Source organism: Silene latifolia, chromosome X, assembly GCF_048544455.1.
Source record: "Silene latifolia isolate original U9 population chromosome X, ASM4854445v1, whole genome shotgun sequence".
In the NCBI taxonomy this organism is placed as follows: domain Eukaryota; kingdom Viridiplantae; phylum Streptophyta; class Magnoliopsida; order Caryophyllales; family Caryophyllaceae; genus Silene; species Silene latifolia.
In genome coordinates this window covers 9133091-9153344 of record NC_133537.1, presented here as the reverse complement: position 1 = coordinate 9153344, position 20254 = coordinate 9133091, and the positions used below count along the sequence as shown (strand labels likewise).

General features: G+C 36.1%; 1 long non-coding RNA gene across 1 annotated transcript; it reads left to right on the top strand.

The window, feature by feature from the left end:
- The first annotated feature begins 9921 nt into the window (after nucleotides 1–9921).
- LOC141621190 (uncharacterized) lies at nucleotides 9922–12610 on the top strand. Its single transcript, XR_012532140.1, has 3 exons — nucleotides 9922–10090; nucleotides 10190–10257; nucleotides 12434–12610. It is a non-coding gene; the product is annotated as an uncharacterized LOC141621190 (long non-coding RNA).
- Nucleotides 12611–20254: the final 7644 nt, after the last annotated feature.

Below are 20254 nucleotides of genomic sequence, written 5' to 3'. Positions count from 1 at the left end.
TTAAAATAGGGAGAATTTAGTTTGAGAAGTGGGTAGTTAATACAGAGTATAATCCTTCTTAAAATTTATTCATGCATATGTTTGTTCAAAGTGGGTTAAGAAGTCAAAATGTACTTTTTTGGTTAGTAAATCGGCTTGTACTTAATGTGATGACATTATAAACAAAAAAAAGGAACACATAGTTTTATTTACGTGGAAATTCTTATGTTAATGACAAAGTATGCAGACTTAAATTCATTTTGGTGGACTATCTTGTGAATTTGAGTTGTATTACAGTTATAATCTACAAAACATTCTAAACATGATGATGTAACTTGTTGCCTAAAGTCATATGCATAATCATTTTTCATTGTATTTAATTACTTTGTAGGGTAACAACCGAATATTCTACATCACGTTTCAAACCAAACAATTGTTGTGACTAATCACATACCACAAATCTGTCGGAATCTTGAAATAGGACGAATTTGTCTTAGAAATGTAAATCAAACTACTTAATGAATGCACAACATCTTCTATATTGACTTATTCAATTACATAATCTATACATACTACCCGCATGTCAACAAAAAAATACATGTAAGCAAATTAATCAACCTTATAAGCAGATTACAAATATTAATCATGTGATTTAGAGATTAGCAAGGAAGGAACCGGATTTGGTTATTTGACTTCATAACTATGAAGTTGAACTTTTTTATTTTACGCAAAACTTAAATATTAATTTTTTTTTACAATGAAAACTATGAACAATCAGGAGAAATCAACATGCAAATAAACTAAAAAATTTAAACTTTAGTATCAATGTAGCGCCTTTGAGATCCAAAATTTATATAAAATTGAACCATTGATTTTCAAAGCACAATAAAACGGAAGCGGATGGAATGTTTGTCTTCAATGTACATTTCACATGACTCATGGAGAATTAAGGATGAGTGATATAAAATGTGTTTGACTTTAGAGAGTTATAATATTGATTTTGTATTTGTTTGGTTCTCTTATTTTCTCTATGAGGAGGTATTTATACAAACTCAGAGAGCAACTGAAAAGTCACCACTAATACACTTAATAATGCAAATTCATTGTATCATAATTTCACTAATAAATTTAATTATGATAATTCATTGTGTCATAATTTATACATATCAGATCATAATCTCTTACTATTCCTAATAAAATGTAAAGAAAAATAACATAAAATGTGGCACTTAAAATTGCTTAACACAACACAAGTCAAATAATAAACTACTCATCTTGCCTTTTTATTATATTGTATAGATACTAATAGTTAAGTCATTTATCATACTAAATTTCGAAAAAACAATTAATTTGGAATAAATTTTAAAGGATAATTAAACAATAAAAGTGGAATGGAGAGGTCTCATTTAAATTCACCATGAACACAAAATTATAAATATAATTATTTTAGTTTTACTTACTAAATATATTGCTAAACAATGCAATTTGTTTTTTTTTTTTTTTTTTTTTTTTACAAAACCTTATCCTTTACGTGAAATAATTTCATAAACTAAATACATGGTATTACTACTCTTTTAAAATTATATTATTCGTGTTTAATTTACTTACGTATTTACAGAATTTGTTTGTAAATTAATTAAATTAAATAAATATTTTCTTTTCCATATATTTTATATTTTCCAAAACCTTATCCTTTACGTAAAATAATTTCATGAACTAAATACACGGTATTACTTGTAGATACCTCATTTCTGCACCTCCCGCCAAACACCCGGTGATGGTTGGGCCGCGTGTTTGGTACACGGAACGATTTATGACAGTTCGTAAGTTTATCATCAAGTGATAGCTCAAATACTTGTGTCTATCCCTTGGTTGTCATCTACGCGCCATTACGGTTGTTTTGACAGTAATTAGAGTTCATTTGGAGTCCGGGTCAAAAACCGCTTCATTTTCTAATAAACCGTCTAAAATGTCGAGTCGGAATGTCCTAGAATATTCCGGATATTTATTCCATAATTCAATTTTTTATTCTTTTGGCAAAATATATCCCGAAAATCTTATTTTAGGGAATAAGGAAGTCGAGATCTACCGCAATTCCATAAAAGAAACGCGGAAATCTTTCTTCCGCAGAAGGAAACCTCTGGGGAAAGGACGCAGCATCTGCTGCGCCTCCTCCAAGGGTCGCAGCAGCTGTTGCGCCTCTTCCCCAGCCCTTTTCTGCATATTTTCAGATCTTTTCGAGATTTGTTTCCAAAGTTTTAGTCATTTCATAACTCTTCCGTGTGGTTAGTATAAATAGGGACCTTCGTTCCTCATATTTCTCACGCGAGTGTCCGCCCTTCTCTTCTCCCTTTGCATTCTAAGACCGTGCTCTAAGCTTATTGACGTCTACGTGTTTGATCAATCGACCACGTAAGCTCGGATCCTTCTGAGTACCAGGCACGTTGCATGACCAACCAATTTGACCAACTACACCTCAATTAATCAATCAATTTAATCTAAATCCTCTTACGAGGGCACTTTCATCATACATTCGAGTCGAGCAATCACTAAACGTTAACTTAGTTAATCTCGTTTCGTCAAACATGTAAGTCTGAGGGTGTAAATCTCATCTTTTATTATTGTATTTTATTTTTGTACTAACTAATGTAAGATTTACGTCAAAAGTATGCTTAAGACCGATTTCTAAAACCCTTTTGTTAAACTGTTTTCACGAATTAACAGTAGGCAGACGTCGAGAAGAAACGCAGCAAGTGCTGCGCCTCTTCGAAGAGTCGCAGCATCTGCTGCGCCTCTTCCAGAGGTTGCCGCAGTTCCTGCTTTTCTTCTTCCTCGCCTCTCTGTTAATTCGTCCTTTTTCCTTTGTTTTCTTATTTTCTTCTCTTTTCTTCGTACCTATAATAACTTTAACACATATTCATAATAAATAATACGCTTTAAATCCGACTTAAATCTCTTATAATCAATATTTGCGGATTTTCGTCATTAAATCAAACCGGGATTTTGGAGATTCGATTTGTTCATATCAAGTCTCTGGAATTCGACCTTTGTACATATTTTTATCGTTTATTTTCAGTTTATCACGCCTTTCAATTAATAAGCTTAACCTAATTAATTTGTAGCTAGTTTCTAACTCGTCTATATTTAGTTGTAATCCGTCTTAATCCGTTTTAATTCGTTCTAATTCGTTTTTATCGCTTTTATGACGATTTCATATGTAAATAATATGCTAAATCATTTTCATCCGAGTCAAATATCAATAATCAATCATTAAACACACCAACGAACATTAACAATTCGCAGTTCTGACTTCACTGCCAGAACTCACCTCAGGAACAGACGCAGTGACCACTGCGCCTCTTCTAAGAGACGCAACATTGCTGCGCCTGTTCCGGGTTGAGTTATGTCTCTGAACTTCCGTTTTTGCTTTGACCTAGTTCATTAGTTTACATATTAATTGACTATTAATCGTAATATCACTCCTATTCTGTCCGTATTGTCCTAATGTATTTTCTCTGTTTTTCTCAAATTATCCGTCTTAAATATATTTTTGACGTAAATTGATTAATTCATTGTAATTATTGTAATTTTTAATTATTGCATTTATTTATCGTTACTTTATTGTATTGGATGATTTATTTATTGTTTTCTCATATAATTAATTCTAAACCCTACTTCGACATAATTGTTTGCTAATTATATGTTCACCGACTTAGTTAATTCTCACATGCTAGGATCAAAACATTGTTTGTTGCATTGCATGCATATAATCGACAACATATCGAGTACAAACGATTTCCCTAATCATTAGTAGAGGCCGCTATCGAGGCGGGCGGGATTAGGTGTTCATTAAAAGGACTTCCTAATGTTAGGATTCATTAATCTCATTAATATACATATTCATATATGAAATAATTTATTTGGTCATAAAATAAATACTAGATCTTATGCATGCAAACATAAAACAAAGTAGAGAAGAAATCGTCACTTCTTACATTTGTGTTTCGGATTTTTGGGCACCAACAAGATCTCCTTCTTGTTAGTTCTTGAGCTTTCCAACAATGGATGAACAAGGTTCAAATTAGAACCTCTCCCAAAAGCATATACCCAAAGAATCCCCTTAATAACCAATATTATTATGAACTAGTAATAATAGTAATCTTACTTAAAATTTGACACAAAAATAATTTGTATTTGCTCTTGAATATTTCGGTCCAAGAGGGAGTATTTTTGTGAGGTTTTATTTCTCTGGGTAGAGAATAGAGTATCTTTCTTACACTAGAAAAATAGAAGAAGTAGTGAATAAATGATAGATAAAAACCCTTGGCTTTTTTTTTCATACAAAAACCGGTTGGAGGGGGGGAGTAGTGGCCAATGCATGAGCTTGTGTTCTTCTCAAGATAACACTAGGCATGCATGGCTACAATTAGACTTAATCATTATGTTTCCATTTAAAAAATAAAACACAATATAAACTCTCATACTCCCTCCATTTTCGGCACACTTAAATAAAATGGGTAGTCCATTTTACTTTGTCATTTGTCAATTTTGTCACATGTTACATGTTACATGACATGTCACAATGCAATGTATTTTTAACATATTAAAAATCAACATATTAATAAAATATGTCACATACAAAATTAACTAGTAATTCTTGATTACTTGTACCAAAATGGTTTATCAAATTATAAATTACAACAACTTGTATTTATAATAAATTATTCATTCTGTTTCAATTGTTTCGTAAACAATAATTTAATCTAAGTAATAAAACAATTCGATTACTTAGACCGTATCTCATTTAATCAAATTACAATAAGACACGTTAACTTTACTCACAAAATCATCCGTCAATTTTAAGCAATTTAATTAACTCGTATCGGCATACGATTAATTAAATAATCAATTAAGAGTATTTCCCTATAGGTATGACCTAAGGGGATCAACTGATCACCACCGTCGCACGACAGTAATGTCAAACTCTAGTCGACCAATCATTACCGATATGTGTGGACCAGTTGATCAAAATATTACTTCCCACATGTATTCTTAAATATGAGATTTAAACATGTGATCATTATGATCGACAGTTGTGATCGCATTATTGTCGGAGGACACTTATTCCAACAATCTACCACTTGTCCTCGACAAGTGTGCGTCACCAATTCTCTTGTCCTATTACTATCTCCCACTCAATGCAAGGTGTCTTTCGGGTCGTACTTGCAAGTGATCATATCGAGAGTGGTTTCCTCGATCTGGAGAATAACTGATTGACCGGAATTTATCTACCATAGATACCTTCCGAGCGTGGCCACGCATTTCCAGTTCAGTACTCCTCGAGTGGCCTTGAGATATTGTTTCAACACTGACAAGGGGGTGGACAATTCCTATCGCACTATTCCCTTCGACTAGCCACAGCCATCATAACCCAAAATATGCCCATTTGACCCCATTTACGAAGGTCGTAGTAACATAAATCAAAGTTAATCTGAAACTGTGCCACCTTAGGCGAACAGTCTTTAGTCAAAGAATTGACTCATTAGAATACTATAGTAGCTCTCGCCACGACCAGGCTATATAAATTTGCCAGAACTCTATAAGCGGTCATTAGCCCGACAAAGTGTTCCTAACAGTCTGCCTATGTGATTGACTAGTCATCTCATATGACTCTATGGCACTTGAACTTGCCATCAATCGCATTACACTCCAGTCACTTCGAGATGTCACTTCATACAAGTGACTATGGGAAAATACCATATTAATCCGAGTTCACTTTAACGGGGTTCAATATTGTCTCTACAGCCCGTTTGGATGTAACAAAGTATAAAAGGAGTTTTTAGATAAAAAAAACTCGAACGACAAATGTGATTATCACATATGAATAGTCAATACCTGATTACTACTTTATATTCTTATAAACCAATTTGATCATGATGTAGTTGTTCATCTCAATCCAATTGAAATGACATGACTCATCATGTTAAGCCTATGAGAAGGCTTTGGTTAGTAGGTTTTATCAACTTCTTGTACCTGACTTAACCTTACTACATACTCGTTTTCCTTTGTAATGTATACATTTGCATTACAAAACTTTCTGAGTACGTGTCTAGATCCAATCTAGACATAGGCTCTCTTGCCTTAGAATAGCTCCCACTGTTTTCTTAGTGTGCGGGACCCATCCTCTTGCACATCTCATGATTGCAAGTGTACTCACTTTCCGTTGTAAGCATCTCTCATTGTTCTTTATTGCCTAGAACGATTCTAACAAATCCATTCTTAAATAACATAGCCACAATGGTTCCTTAACTATCTTTAGGTGTTTTGAATACGGTTTTTATCTGAAATCTTATGCAATCTCAACAGTCATTAGTGTAAGCCCTTACATAAATTTGTGAATTGCATCAAAAATACTTAACTTTACATCCTTAATGCTTTCCTCAAGCACATAAGGATAATCTATATGGCTACTAGGTAACTATTACTTAAATTCGATTTGAAATAATTCCAATTCATCATACTCAAAGTATATGAAGTGTTATACATCATTACTCATTTAATTGATCCGACAGCGGAAGCAAATGGAATCAATCAAATATGTTCAACTCGATTGAACTAATCATGAATCTTATCAACATAAGACTTCTTATTTGGCGCTAACATCATGTGGATTTATCTCCATAAATCTGGATATTTAAAGATGTATTATATTACTCCACAAGTCTTAAATTATTCCCAATGATCAATATGTTATCCACATATAAGACTAATTAAAATTTCTGTAACTCCCACTAAACTTCATGTATAAACACAACTTCTCAACCTATCGAGAAAAGTTTCATAACATGATCAAAACATTGATTCCAACTCATTGATGTCCTACTTAAGACAATCTCTTAAGTTGCACATTATTTTAGGATTGCAAGAATCTACAAAACTCAAGACATGTATTGAATACATTCCTTCTAATTGAAGAAGTGGGTTTTAGATTCACTCGCTATATATCTCATAATGAAACACAATCCCTAAGAAGATCCAAATAGATTTAAGCATTTCAACTAGTGCAAAATCCTTTGTCACCAATCAAGCTTTGATATCTAACAATTCACTTGGAATTTATTTCGGATTTTCATGGCTCTAAGCCTTGTATTGAGTTGTGACTTAAACACTCTCATGTAAGTCATATATTCATTACTTTCCAGAAGTAACTTGAATCAAACAATTTCTTTGTAAGTTGTAAGCTTTTTACTTTCTTAAAAGTAACATGAATTCATTATCTTCAACAAGTGATGAATTTAACCTCCTAGGTTTCGAAGAAACAACGTCATGTAGCCAAGAAAGACCAGTTTCTCGCGACATCTCATTTTTGACACAATTCTTTTGTGGCTCTTGAATATTTTCTCCCACTCTGTCTTCTAGAAATAAACTTGTATTCTAGAAAGACAGCTTCACGAGCCACAAACCCGTTGTACTCGTGATTATTGTAAGAAAAATGAGTATTTGTTTCTTGTGAAAACTTACAAACATGGTACCCTACCATTTCATATCTCATATGAATCGTTTTAGATTTAGTGAAAAAATAATTTAGACAATATGATAAAATCCCCAAAAGGATCAAGTAACTCAAGGTAACTTGATTGAAGTCCAAACCATATCGAATAGCGTTTGATTTCTTTATCCAACCACACATTATCCCATAATGCGTGCTAAGAGAGATTAATTTGTGATACTATATCACATTTTCTTTGGCTTATATCAAAGTCTTCACTTTGATAATCCCATCACGACTAAATCGTGATTCTTTGAACTCTTTGAACTTCTTCAAAGATTTCTCCTTTTTACCTTATGAAGTGAACACATTAGTGTCAACTTGAATCGTTGGTAAAAGAAAATGATCAACCTATTCTGGATCAATGATTTACATTCTCAATTTCCTTTTCAACCAAAAGCATGAGAAATCTTGCTTTGAATACAAGATGCGCATATACCATAAGATTAACAATCTAATGGTTTCAAGAGTACTCGGTAACTCTTTGCGTTTATCATTCCAGAATTAAAGTTTTAATCTTGGGATACCAATTTTGAGTCTTGTATCATCTACATGATATATCATTCTATTTTGGTTTTTAGAATATAGTCACCTTGATAATGGGCTAGCCATACATCAAATCGTGGTGTAAATGGGTCACAAAAGTGAAACCTCTTTTGCATCATAACAAAATTATATTCTTATTTAGAGTTTATGTACTTAATAGTCATAATTAAGGTACAACTTTAAACCCAAAACTAGTTTGAGTACACAATGACTCTATCTCTCGACATTTTTTATGCTAGTCGTCATATTCTACTCATCCTATGTATCGAATACAATGATGAAAACCACCACCGGTTTCTAATATTGACGAAGTGGTACTAGCAAATATATGTCAATTAATTAAATAAAGAACTAAGTCTCATTAGATGTCCCACAACTAACTTGCTTATTCTTTAACAACTTGGAGTAGTTTCCTTTCTAGTGTCCAACACTTCCAAAAGAAAACTTTATCGATTGGAATTGATAGGTTTAGTCTTTACTTTTACCTTTGTCTTGTCAATTCCATTCTAATCTTTACTTCTTGAACCTCGCCCTTTTCGTAACGATTAATAGAATGCTCCCACTCATTTCAATAAATCTTTGTTTAGAGAAGCAAAAATTTAATTTCATGAAGACTACTCTTCAATTCATTCGTTTAGTCTTAAAACTTTCATTGAAGTGGTTGCGTTATTTTGGTCAATTACGATTTCTTACAAATCTAATTACCAAAACAATTTATCGTTTCAAGGTACTTAACTCAATTAAGCATGTGAGAAAAAATCCATTGTAAGTAGATGTGTTAGTCAAGAATCAAAAGCCTGTTTGATAATGAATAACTTCTATCTACACTCTTCACAAGAATTCTTTGCAATGAATAACACGAGGTTTTAGAAGAAAATTCATATTTGTCTTTAGTTACGATGTTTTAATGGAGATTTGAATTAAAATCGAAATGATATCGTATAAATTGAGGTAAAGAATTAGAACAATATGATAACGGAATAATGAAAACAAAACATTCATCGTTATAATAATACTTGTAAATAATTTAACAAGATATGAGCATTTATATAGTGACCTCTACCCAACTATTATAAATGATTCCGAGATCCAAATTCATATTAACTTGGGCACGGTGTAGCCGATTCATCCCTTATCAATATAACTCGGTAGATTAACTCTTTAATCGATTCTACTTTTAGAACTCCCGGTCGATAAAATTACTCTAATATTTATCTTTAGCCCAAAACACATCCGGCTATGGTCGAGAATACTTTTGTTGAGTTCAACCCAAATTTCGAATAAATGTGTTCATGATCCAAATCCACATTAACTTGGGCACGGGGTAGCCGATTCATCCCTTATCAATATGAATTCGGTGGATAGACATTTATCACCCACTTTGTAACACCCGCGAATTTCCCTTACTGACAGTTAAAATTTATTAAACCGTTTAATTATTTTGTTATATATTTTTGAATTATTTTATTTAATTAATTTTATGTCAAACACGATTTTTATAAACGTATTATATAAAAGCTCATTTTTATAAAAATACGTACGATTAAATTATATTTTTAAGGCACGATTTATATAATAATATATGTATACGTATTTTTGGCCGGATAATAATAATGACTGTAATAGTAATAATTCCCGTCTTAAATCCCGTCTAACATTAGACCGTCACATTTTATTTGAGAATCTTATCTTAACACGGACCAATCGTGTGTCGACAACACATATCCTATCCACCCACACACTACTTTTAAATGATTATTATTATTATTATTATTATTATTATTATTATTATTATTATTATTATTATTATTATTATTATTACGCGTCCCCACCCCCTGCTTCTTCCCCTTGCTTTCTTCGAATTACCAGCAACACCAATCTCACATCAAACAATAACCAAGTTTCCAAACACCATTTTCTTTTCGACCTTAAAACCGAGATCCTGTCCCCATTTCTCAACCAAATTCGATGATTTTTGTGCCATTCTCCTCCTTAGTTCCCCCTCCATCTTTTAAGGTAATAAAGTCTCATTTTTGTGACGGTTTCGTTTTTCGCCATCTTATAAAAGTTTCGATTTTTGCCTCAATCCTTTCTTTTTCTTGCTCCTTGATAAAGGTTTCGAAGACCCGGTGGAAGACTCAAGCTTTGGGGACTGTTTATTCGAAGAATAAGGAGCGGTTAAGGTAACGGTGATAGGTTACTCGACAAAAATGTCGAATTCCGTTTTACTTATCGTTTCATATGCCCTTGTTTGATAAAGTTTGGTTCTTTACACTTTTCTAATTGGTATGCTTGGATTTATCGAGTCAAATTCCGTCTTTATACTCGAATTCGGTTGTTATTCATGAGGTAGTTGTGTTTAATTTCCGTCTAAATCTCGCTTTAAAAGTTGTCTTAAAATGGGTTGAAGTGGACTGTTTGGATGTCGTTCTTGGAGCTGTGAAAGACGGTCTCTATGCTGAAATTTTTGGAACTGTTTTGGTGGACATGACAACAATGCCAGTCCGACTTGTGGAAACCGCAAAATAAAACTTACTGATCTCGTAAACAAGGCTATGAGTCTATGACCCAGGAAAATACTCCGTAGCATATATTAGTAAAAGGCCATCTTCATTGCAGAATGTTTGCATTTCTATTACTATTCATGTTACAAGTTACTTTGGCAGTGGTCTTAATCATATAAAACTTTTAAGATTGACGTCATATACTAATTGTTCAATCGTCTTGACCGTGGTTAAATGTGAACTGAGCAATTATGTAATACGGAGTATAATGCATCTCCCTACCTTCAATTATCTCGTGTTTTGGTCAATGTTTGGTTGGTGGTTCGAGCCAACTTTCTTATTTTCGTCTTAAGGGCATGTCCATGTATAAGTTGGGTCATTTGTATGATAAATTTTCGTATTGTTTCATGCTTAAAAATCCGTCTTAAGACGGTCTCACTTGGGTTGCAATGTTGCATTTTGAATGCTCAATTCCAGGCCCCTTGCTTTTCTTGTTTGATTGTCTTGGAAATTTTTATGAATTATATTTGTGGGGCTCTTTACTACTTAGTTGTTAGACTCAATATAAGTTGTAGGATGGATTCTTTATATTTTAATGGTTGGGCTAAATACACTATATGAATTGGGCTTCTTGTGTTGAATTTGTTGGATTTGACATGAGTAAATTGTTGGTTTTCACATGACCAATTCTTTGGGCCTCACATAGATAGGTTGCTTGTTGGGCTCATAAATGATTTACTTGAGTTGGTCATATTTTTATTCCGTAAGTTTCACATAACGTAAATTATCCACTATCACTTGTTATATTATATTTAACCGGCATGTTAAATTATAAAATGGAATATTTAATAAAATACGAGTACGAAACATTTATTCTATATATGTACTTGTAAGAGTCACATCCTTGATAATGTCTTGTATTGTTCGGTGGTGTGAGTCATGGTCCTATCGGACACTAGGGGTGAGCCATAGGCCCTCTAGTTGCGATATGATCGTCGGGACTGATGTTCCCATCCGTACTTATGGTGAGATGCAAGCCATAAGTGTGAGTGTGACATTAATAATCTCGTCCCATGTGCATGAAAAGCTTATTATAAATCATTACTTGTAAGAGTCGTATTCTTGTAGAAATGCCATATTACCATCGTATGAGCTTGACATACATTTTTGCCCTGCTTGTGCGGTTCTGGCAAGCACGGGTTTGACCTACTCGTGCTGTTCTGGCGAGTACGGGTTTGACCTACTTGTGCTGTTCTGGCAAGTACGGTTTTGGCCTACTTGTGCTGTTCTGGCAAGTATGGCTTTTGGGCCACTTGTGTTGTGCTGGCAAGTGAGTCTTATCTTAGTCTTTCCGCCACTTTCGTGCTGTTCTGGCGATTGGGGTACTCGGTCTACATGAGTAGTCGAGTCTTGGGTGCGTGCTGTGCTGGCGCACGTCGAATCGGGATGTACACCCGAGAATCTGCAGATTTAGACCAGGACCGTATCATTATCGTAGTCCTACCCGGGGAAATTATAGTCTAAGAGTAATAAATGTCTTGCATTATTTGGATGGTTACTTTGGTCATATCTCCTTGAAATACGTGCTCGTGGCTAAGTGGTCGTGTCTGTTTCCTTGTCCTATCCATTTATCTATTGTTGCTTATGCCTTACTTGTTTATCCCATCATTTCTTTTATCCTTGTTGGTTTAAACACGTATGATCCCATGTTTAGTTATGATTCAATTCACTCATGTCCTACCTAATATGATTGTTTGTTTACGTTCTTTGTTATGTTCGTTTCGACATATTGTGGCTGGGAGAACCTTGAGTTACTCCCCACTGACTGTGGCGTTCATGTTTACATGAATGACAGGTGGTGAAGACGCTTACGTGGGGAAGACGTGTGGGCTAGCGAGAACTAAACCCTTGGGCCTTAGTGGCTAGTTTAGAAACCCCTTATATGTTTATTCGTGGGATATCTTTTCCCCGTTTTCTAGACTTGAGTTGTAATAACCTAAATTTGTCTATTGTAGTATTTGTTTCTTTTCCTTTTGGCACCCGCGTGTTAATATTTAACTAGTAATTTAAAAGTTTTTAAAATCTCATAAATTTCCGCTTTAATTTATTAGTTATATTTTCCGCTTTATCGCGGGGTGTCACACACTTCCCCTACGTAACAAGGTTTGTACCCCGGTGTGGCCGAGCGCACTCCCTCACGAAATAGGTTTTCATGGTTTCTAATTTTTGGTAAGGCTAAGTCTCAATTGTTTATTTAGCGAGAGGTTATGTCAACTTATTATCTATCACGTTTTAAGTGAACTAAAGCGGTGAACTACGATAATTGTAATTGACACGGTCGATAAACTCGATTTATAAAAATGCATGTTTAGATATGGCGATTTAGCGATGCATGCAACATATAAATAAAATGCAAAGCATAAAAATAAAGTCCTAGTATGGCCTTCCTAAAATAGTAAATCTAATAAACTATTACAAATTCGGAAACCAACTCCTTTGGTCCCTTGATCTTCGGTCTTGGCACGCATCTCGAGGTAACACCGTCTTCATGGAAACTCCGGGAAATTACAAATAATAAATAAAATTACATAATTTCCTATTATACATTTGTAATAAAAATAAATAAATCTATTAAATTACAAAACGGTGATACGAGATCACAATAATTACAACCGAATCGATATTCCCATACATTTCGAGTAATACCAATTAAAAACTAAGGTCATACTAAGTAAAATTACATAATTCAAAAATTACATAAAATTTAAAATATGACAATCATAAATAAAATGCAGCATTATAATATGTATGAACATGCTTAATATTATGCTAAATCGCCTTTTAAGAGCCAATGTCGTATATTTTATCGGTTTTTATGGATTTGCGTGATTTAACTTATTAAAATCACAATAATTACATAAATTCATATTTATGTACAAGTTAATTACCCTAACCATCTTAGGACTCAAAACTTAGTCTTCACTAATATTTTGACAATAACTCAACTTGATTTCTTAATATTGTTCATTATGGACCAAAAATACAAAAATATGCTATAAACTTCAAATTAAATCATAAAAATTTCAAATAATTTCAAAATTTGAAATTTAAACTCATGAACATTCTGGAAAAATACCATGACACTCATAATGTTCAAAACTTAGGTTAAATATTTCGAAAAATTATTGAGAAAAACAATGTTGCGGTTTATCGGTTTTAACAAATATGACCTATTAAAATATGAGAAAATTTATTTTCATCAACTTATCACTTTTAGATCTGAAATATATGATAAAATGCAACATGTGACGTTTTTCCTTTAGTCATGAAGTATGTTTTAGCATTATAACTAATTATAGTCACTATTTATGTGATTTTTCATCAAAAAATCATAAATCATGCAAAAAGACTTCACTATAGCCAATTATTTTACACACATCTTGTAAAATTTCATGTGACAACATATTAAATTTCCATGACCAGATTCGAAATATAACTCATATTCAGGGGCGGATCCAGGAATCAGATGTACGGTGGGCTAAATTTTTTTTCCCCGAAAACGTAATAGCAGCCTTGAAATTGATAATTATAACTTATGAGTGCTTTAAACATTGTTTTTTACGTGCCACTTTTATGATATTCGAGTCAAAAATTTTAAATTTTGAAATTTTATCGATATTATATTACTCCGTGCATCCCGGTAATTATTCACATTTATTTTATATACAAAGATGAGGTAAATGACACATTCCCCATTTTATCCTTCGGAATTGTCACGTGCTCTCTTCCCCTAGTTTCATTTTCCTTCCTCAATTTCTTACATTTTCTCTCCGATGGTTCTTTTCCGGCAACTAAAATATGTAGCAAACAACAATAAAAAAATTCATAAGTAAACTTCCTACTCTTACAATAATTGATTACTTGGATAGAAGAATTGAACAAAGTGTTGTTTTTATGTTGTCAAAGGCTTGCATTAGTAAACAAGACTACTATACTTGAAACCACATAAATCAAAGAGTGAGAAGTATAAATTTTGCCTAAAATGATATACCCCGTATAAATTCAAAGACAAACATATCATAACTCATAAGTGATCTTATAGGTAAAAATATTAAAAATTAAAAATATACTTTGTTGGGGTTCGAACTTGTGTCAGTTGGAAAAAAAGCCAATATTTTACCACTATGTCAATTGTAGATTCATGCTTTATATGTACATGTTAATATCTATTAACTTTTTTCCTCAAGAATAGGTTGGGCTCCAGCCCAACTAGCCTTTGGGCTGGATCCGCCCCTGCTCATATTAACCTATTTACCCATTTAAATACGATTTAAACTTGTAAAATTCATATTTCGAGCAAAACAACTTATTTTAACATGAAAATTTACAGGCCATCAGTAGATAATATATGTGAAAACATATCCAAAAACCACTGAAAAAATTCGAAGTTTAGCTATTTTTCGTCCAAAAATGACATTTTCCTCATAAAAATCACATTTTAATGCCAATAATATATAAAATGAACAATAAAATCCATAAATAAACCAAAATGTCCTAAAAATCACTCAGGACCAGAAAATTTTAACATGCAAGGAAATTTTTAGGTTTATCTTCATAAATCCAAATTAATTAGTTTTGTATGTTAATCTTATAACTCGGAAAAACCATAAACCGATTTGCATGCAAACAACCTATGGCTCATGATACCGCTTGTTAGGATTCATTAATCTCATTAATATACATATTCATGTATGAAATAATTTATTTGGTCATAAAATAAATACTAGATCTTATGCATGCAAACATAAAACAAAGTAGAGAAGAAATCGTCACTTCTTACATTTGTGTTTCAGATTTTTGGGCACCAACAAGATCTCCTTCTTGTTAGTTCTTGAACTTTCCAACGATGGATGAACAAGGTTCAAATTAGAACCTCTCCCAAAAGCATATACCCAAGGAATCTCCTTAATAATCAATATTATTATGAACTAGTAATAATATTAATCTTACTTAAAATTTGACACAAAAATAATTTGTATTTGCTCTTGAATATTTCGGTCCAAGAGGGAGTATTTTTGTGAGGTTTTATTTCTCTAAAATTCTTCACAAAGGTAGAGAATAGAGTATCTTTCTTACACTAGAAAAATAGAAGAAGTAGTGAATAAATGATAGATAAAAACCCTTGGCTTTTTTTTCATACAAAAACCGGTTGGAGGGGGGGAGTAGTGGCCAATGCATGAGCTTGTGTTCTTCTCAAGATAACACTAGGCATGCATGGCTACAATTAGACTTAATCATTATGTTTCCATTTAAAAAATAAAACACAATATAAACTCTCATACTCCCTCCATTTTCGGCACACTTAAATAAAATGGGTAGTCCATTTTATTTTGTCATTTGTCAATTTTGTCACATGTTACATGTTACATGACATGTCACAATGCAATGTATTTTTAACATATTAAAAATCAACATATTAATAAAATATGTCACATACAAAATTAACTAGTAATTCTTGATTACTTGTACCAAAATGGTTTATCAAATTATAAATTACAACAACTTATATTTATAATAAATTATTCATTCTGTTTCAATTGTTTCGTAAACAATAATTTAATCTAAGTAATAAAACAATTCGATTACTTAGACCGTATCTCATTTAATCAAATTACAATAAGACACGTTAACTTTACTCACAAAATCATCCGTCAATTTTAAGCAATTTAATTAACTCGTATCGGCATACGATTAATTAAATAATCAATTAAGAGTATTTCCCTATAGGTATGACCTAAGGAGATCAACTGATCACCACCGTCGCACGACAGTAATGTCAAACTCTAGTCAGCCAATCATTACCGATATGTGTGGACCAGTTGACTGTAAAATATTACTTCCCACATGTATTCTTAAATATGAGATTTAAACATGTGATCATTATGATCGACAGTTGTGATCGCATTATTGTCGGAGGACACTTATTCCAACACCTAATACGTACCCTCACCTCTTACTCCAGATATCGGTGAACATCTGTGTTCATTGGCATTCACGAGAGTCGTTCTAGACATATAATGCTAAGGGTAACGAGTTCTTAATTTCTATGTCATTACTTTATGTCTTGACATGACGCGAAATATTCGAACGGTTTCCAATTTTCCACAATAAACTGGTGGCGACTCCACAAATGCAAACGCTTGTTTCCCAAGCGCCCCTGTGGGCCCCCCGTGTCCACATTACTGCCCTTTTAAAATTCTATTATTAGTGTTCAATTTCTCTTAAGTAGTTACTGAAATTTTTTGTAAATTACTTAAACTAAATAAATATTTTCTTTTTCATATATTTTATATTTTCCTAAGAAATTATTTTATAAGATCTTTAATACTCATTTCTGTAAAACATCTTCTATTACAACAAAGTTACAGTAAAAACAATAGTGAATTAGTGTCTTTAAAAAAAAAATTGTTTTCAACTTCATTTATTCTTCTTCGTTCTTAATTTCTTATGTATTCGGTTTTTTTTATTTCGAATACTGATGGGGCATATTCTGCACCGCTGACCAAGTCAACATATTGAGCAAGGTCAAGGGTATCCACAGCAAAGTCAACGACGTAGACAGTCTAGCCGATGGAGCCCCATCGGCTGTCACACCCGGTCTCGGCAGGACAACCCGCCAGTAGGGGCACATATCCGCGTACTCATATCCAAGACCCTCGGCGAGCCTACCACAGGTCCACCGGCCGAGGGTACAACGGTCTTTCCACCTGATAGCCACTTGGCCACTTGGCCACTACGTGACAAAAGGTGAATGCCTATAAATACTCCTCAACCTTCATTGAGGAAAGGATCCACAAATTGACCTAATAACCACTATTCATCTGGTAATATCTTCCTTATCTCTCCACAATATACTCTTAGCCAAGTTACAACGACTTCTCTCTAAGTTTACTGACTTGAGCGTCGGAGTGAGTACGCTCGGCCAAAGCCGAGCCCTCAGTTTGTTCATCGTTTCAGGAGATCGCAAGGAGGATTCAAGCAAGGACATCATTCTACGAGCTACGAGTGGTAACAAACATCTGCTCTGGAATTACACCCGGAACAATTGGCGCCGTCTGTGGGGAAAGACACTAGAAGCTAGTCACATTCATTCCCAAACAACAAAAACAAAAACACAAAAAAAAACCCACCCCAAGAGCTAAGAAGATGTCGAAACAACAAGAGGTATTCGTGAATGACGAAACCGAACCACACCAAGATGATACTTTTCACAATTCTGGAGTAGTGCAACCCTCCACCGGCGGAGTAGTCCAACCGGAATTCGGAATGCCGATAATACCGGACACACCGCCGACCGTCAACCAGGTCACCATCATGGGACAGGTAGTTGACGTAGCAAAACTAAAGACACTCCTGGACCTAATTGGGAGTACACCAGCTCACACAGGCACGCCGACACGAGCGGCGGAAGCCGTCCAGGAGACCAGGGCCCAGAACGTGACTCCAAGAAACTTGAACGGAGCACTGGGAGAAGCAGACCTTATCAAGACGCCTGAAGAGCCCAAGGTGGACGTGGTGGACCTAAGCCCTTCTCGCACCCATGAGAGGACAGCGTCGCCGCAGCACCGACGAGGCACACCCGGAGGAACCGAGAAGCCCGACTCAGGAGAGTCGGAGAAGAAGCCCGAGTCGGAGAAGGAGTCCTTCCCGCTACGAGGAGAGAAGCCGGACTAGGAATGCGAGGAGTCGGTCGCCGCGTGTCATTCGACACGTGGTTAAACAGCCCCTCAGTGATTATGTCCTAGACACCGCCGTGCCAGCCAAGCTGAAGTTGTCGGCGTTGACGTACAAAGGAGATAGCGACCCAACCGACCACGCCGAGGCTTTCGAGTCTTACATGTCGGTATGGGAACAGCCCGATGAAGTCCGGTGCTTTGAGTCTTCCCGACAACTCGCACCTGGATGGCTCGGGTGGTACAAGGGGCTTCCCGACGGCTCGATATACTGCTTCGCCGACCTAAGGGACGCCTTCGTAGCCCAATACTCCTGCAACAAAAGAACGGCCGTGGAGACGTCGGACCTCCTAACTATCAAACAGGAGGAGGCCGAGTCCCTACGAAGCTATGTGAAGAGGTTCGACGGCAAGGTTCAGCAGATTCGGGAGATCAACTCCGAACTGGCGGCTTTCGCACTAATGAAGGGCCTCCCGAAGGGAAATTTAAAAGACGAGCTCATCAAGCACGGGGGCCTGGGCCTAAACGCCGCTAGGAAGATGGCCGACCAGGCCATCAAGGTGGAAGATTACCACAAGACCTGGTAGGCCCCGCCGAGGCCGAGCCCTCGAGAGAGAAAAGCCACGGGATGACAGGCCGGATGAGAGACGCCGCGATAATAACAGGTCACGGTCCGATGAGAAACGCCGTGACAATAACAGTCACGGTCGATAGATCCGCCAAGAAACAGACTCGACGGCGCCGGGGGGAGTTCGGGACGTTTTACCAAAGGCATTACCATGACAAAACCCTCCGGTCGCATCGCCCGCCGAGGTCTTCGCCCGAGCGAAGGCGAGGGCCGGAAGGGAACGGCCTCCCAAGCCAAAAGGAGACGGTGACTCGAAGCCGATCGCGAGTACCACGGTAGCACCGCCACCTCATCGACAACCGCCGGCATCTCAAGAACGCCATCGAAGAGCTAATCCGGAAGGAAGCCTCGACAAGTATGTGGCCAAAGGCCAAAGACCGACGCCGCGGCTCGACAAGAAATCCGTTTTTCAACGGATAGAGTGATCAATGTGGTCATCGGGGAAACGAGAACGGCGGGTCACTCATGGGCACAAACGGCACCTAAACGAGCCGTATCGTGGCCATCAACTTTGTGCCCAACACGGCGACCGCCCCCGACATTCCCGATATGACTATTGGGAGGAAGGACTACGAGGAGTCATCGCCCCTCACAAACGACCCACTCGTAGTCAACTTGGACATATCCAACCACCTGGTGAAGAGGTGCCCGATTGACACAGCGCCTACACAAACATCATGTTCGGGAGTGCTTCCTTAGCCTCGGCCTGAAAGTGAAGGACTTGAGCCCCTGTACCAATCCACTGTACAGCTTCTCCGGGGCTGGCCTGGTACCCCTGGGCTCAATCAAATTGCCAGTGATGCTCGGCGAGCGGAGTGCGGCTAAGAATGTCCTAGCTGAGTTCGTCGTCATTGACGGCTCGTCCGCCTACAACGTCCTTATAGGCCGAGTCACTCTGAGTGAGGCCGACGCAGTAATGTCCATCCGGGCCCTGACACTGATGTATATCTCGGACCGGGGGGAAGCGCATAAACTCGTCTCCAAGGACGAGAAGGACGAGGCGGTCAACGTTCAGGTATCTGCCAGAGGATGCAACATGCAATCCCTCAAAGTGGCAAAGCAATCCGAGAGGGGGAAAAGCTCATCCTTACAGCAGGAGGGCGACCTCATGGACGCGACCGACGGCTGACAGGGAAGGAGCGCCACCGAAAAAGCATTAGGGAACTAGTTGACCTTGTGTAGCGGCGGAGGTGTCCAAAATGGCTGTGGACACCCCGACGCATATTTTTCTATATATCTAATGTAAAAATCGACCAAGTCTCCCAACAAAACGTTCTTTTTCCCATAATCACTAGAAAGAGGCCGACGCCGTCTC